Consider the following 3,834-nt stretch of genomic DNA (forward strand, 5'->3'; position numbering starts at 1 on the left):
CGCTGTTTTGCTTCCCTAGGCTGCTGACGGCCAGTCTTTTGCTTTTCGAGGGACACAAAGAGTCTACATTGTAAATAAACCAAATATACATAGCTTCATGTTGTTAATTTACTAAAAAAACGAAGATCTCTGTGTTTGTTGTAGGAAAAATGGGCAAATAAAATGCAGCAAAATTGCCGCTAAATTTCCATATTTGTGCCGCTAAATTTCCATTTTTGTGCCGCTAAATTTGCTAATCCATGCCGCTATATCCTGGGGTGTCTGCTTAGTAAACATCTTGAAGAAAAATATATCATTATAGGAGTTTGTCTGCCACAAACAAGTTCTGCTGGAGAGATGTATGTACTTACTATGTTAGGATTCATTTGTTAGTTATTCATGCAATACAGATCTCTGTTACATTCATAGTTTTAGAGTTTTCCGCTACACCTATAATAGGAGAGCATGGTCATAAAGCGCAAAACATGGTTGTTCTTACATAAGGAAAATAATTTTAGAAGTGTCCACAGTCCTGTACAGTAGTGAAATCACAAGCAGAAGAAGTATTGTGAACTATATGATTTATCGAACACAAGCTTGCTAAACACAAGAAACACCAAAGTTGTTTTGAAATTCCTTTTCTTTGAGGTTCTTCAGAAAAAGAATATAGGGGTGCTTCTGAAATAGAATATCCTCTTTGATTGATTGTATGCCTTGTCTAAAGATTTCTGTTCTGTTAACCAACAGATATCTGCTGCCCTACAACCAATATAGATAATGGGGTGACCCAATAATCAACGGACCTGGGTTTAATGCGGGAATGTAAAGAGTGGTCCGAGATTTCTTCCGCCTCAAGGGCGCATGAATTAAGACGAATTAAGAACCAGGGTACCTGTGGGTTAGTAAATCTATTTCTTTGATATTACAGCTTCCGTGCCAATCTCTTCTTTGTTGGTTTAAGAAGAAGTGGACAGATGAGGGTAAACCCCTGCACCAGTAAGCCCTTAAGAAGGCTAATTTCCACAGTACTGGACACCTTGCAGCAGCCAATGCTTGTTGTGCACAGCCAGTACATCAATGCTGTGGAAGACCAAACTGGATGTCGAGGGACTTTCGGGACATTGCGACCCACTTAGCGAGTGCCCCAGCTGTTTTGTTTGTCCCTCTTCTCCAAAACAAAGATCAAGATGTGAGTCTGTGACCACTGCCATCCAATGCCTCAAAGCACCTATGCACCCGCGCTCCAGACTCCGAGTCCAAAGTAGGTGATGGTGCCAAAGGGGTCCACAGACCCACAAGGGCTAAGCCCACACTTGAGGTGGCCCAAACTGGACTTCAAAGTGCAGCCTGCAGCCTCTTTCTGCAGGCCCCCGCCAATAACAAGAAACTCCTGCACCGGAATACGTCCCCAAAAGACACCACTGCACCCAAGACCCACAAGAAGTGGAGAAGTGGACCAAGTGTGCCTGAGGATCTAAGGGGTTGAGCCCCTTTGTGGGCTCCGCCAGACTGCTCCCCCAGTCCCAGCTTGCAGCCTCTTTGTTACAGGACCGTTCTCCCATTGAAGTGAATGAGACACCCGACGCTGTGACACACTTCTGCACCAGGAAGCACCAAAACCTCCCGAGGTGACCGGTTTGTGTGGCCTTGAACCTTGCACCATACTCACCTAAAGTCCTGAAGAACAGTCCTGTAAGTCGCTGCTAAGTGCCCAAATGTAATACATGTTTTTCCTCCATAGGATAACATTACTGAAAATGAAGAGTGTCCATTTCTAAAAACTACTGTAAAAATTCATAATTCGAAACGTACCCAATTCCAATGATGTTGGTATCTAAATTTATATATAAGTATGTGTTATTTTTATAAATTGGTGTTGGTTTTCTTTATTGAGTAAGGTCTCACTGACTGCCTTTGTGTGTGTAATAAATGCTTAGCTCTACCCTCTGATATCCCTAACTGCTCGCCCACACTACCACAAAAGAGAGCATTTGGGGGGTTGTTTGTACCTCGATCCTCTGAGGTTTGCTTGGGCTCTTTACAAAGTGTACCTCTTTTTGGTCCACTATATAAAGATCCAGCTTCCTAAACTCCCTTTTCCTCCAAATCACAAGAACATTTTTAAATGTATTAGTTGAGAGATGTGCGCAGAACAAAAGCAAAAGACTGTAATGTTACTTCACCTATAGGAAAATATACCGCTCTTTTGGTTCACTAATAGCATTCTTGTCAGGGCAGTAGCAGAAGTGCATGAATGTTTCTAAATTCATGATTAGAATCACTTCTAACAATTGTCACTCAATGCAATTGTATAACTTAATATACTAAACTAAAATACGCACATTATAAAGAAATACACTGTTCTGAATTTTGCAGTCTTTCTCATATATGTACAGGACTCTCGAAGCCAACCAACAGCTTGGCACTCACTCCGCACCACCCACCTTCGTCTTAATGCCCTTAAGGTTAGCCCTGCTTGTGACAACCCTGTAGGAGACAGGAACCAACCAAACTCAAAAAACAAATGATTTTGAAGGGAGTGTGGTCTGACCTGTAAGCTTTACAACCACTTGTTTTGTATTGTATTGTAAGTGCCGAGGAGCTGCAGGCAATAACCACAGCCAACCCGGCAACCGGCAGTAAAAATGGTGCCCACCCTGCCAACTCGTTGTGAAAACAGCCAGTGCCCCGTACGGTCAGTCAAGGCCTGAAAGTAGAAGGTGTTACTGGTGGCATGCTGACTTTAAAAGGGGGTGATTTGGTTGCCAGGGTTGAAAGCAGCCGGCAGGTCTAAAGAGCTAAACATGACAGTATTCTCCTCTGCTGGGGTAACAATAGTCTCCTTAACTGATTAGGGTCGTTCTGGCACTTGAGCTAGAAATTAAAGAGATCCAGAATCTGATGGGTCTCCATGGAGACTAAGAGCTGGCAGAGTGTTAGGGGAATCTGGCAAGAGGCTCACAGTCATCAAAGGTTTTGGGTTTTAAGTATGGTTCAGAGACATTTTATAAGGTTTTGGGTACCATACCAGTGGCGAATGAAGCTTTAAAGCTGTGGGATATGCGTGACGTCAATTGTTGGAGAAGTACTTTGCTAAGAGAACAGAATGGCGTCTGCAGGGATCTGTGGGGGGCAGGGGAAGTGGAGGAGGAAGTCAGACTGAGGAGGTAATCAGGCAGTCTATTCATCATGCATAGAAAGCAGAGTAGTTGTGATGTGATGGGGTTCATAGGTGGTAGGATTAGGGCAGTGGGCGAAATTGGTTAGTTGAGGCAATTTTATTTTTGGATCTCACAGACCACATTAAAAATAGAAAAGAGAATTTATAGGACAGAGCTCTTGAAGGAGGGATGTGTTCTATGAAGACATTAAAGCTAGTTTTAAGGATCGAGAAATGCTCACTGGGCAGGGCTCGACAAATCCACTCGCCCGCTCGCATCTGCCAGACTGGCGTCTTAACGGAAGGGGTCTTGCCTGCTGTTGGCAGGCTTGGGGGCTCAGCTTCCGTACTCCTAGCCAGGCAAGGTAGAGCCTCCCCAAGCCCCGAAGGACCCCAGCACCCAAAACCTCAGCTGGCTTGCAGGGCGGGGGGCTCCAGCACCCAGGGGCCCGCCGGACGGAGCTCAAGCCCCGGGCCTGGTCGCAGCTTCCGAACCGTAGCCAGGCCGGGGAGTGCCTCCCCAGGCCCCGGTGGACCCCAGCGCCCAGACCTTGGACTGGCTTGCAGAACGGGGGGTTCCAGCACCCCGCAGCCTGCCGGTTGGAGCTCAAGCCCCGGGCCTGGTCCCAGCTTCCGAACCGTAGCCAGGCCAGGGAGCGCCTCCCCAGTCCCCAATGGCCCCTAGCGCCCAGACC

Source organism: Lissotriton vulgaris, chromosome 3_2 (genome assembly GCF_964263255.1).
Source record: "Lissotriton vulgaris chromosome 3_2, aLisVul1.2, whole genome shotgun sequence".
Lineage (NCBI taxonomy): Eukaryota > Metazoa > Chordata > Amphibia > Caudata > Salamandridae > Lissotriton > Lissotriton vulgaris.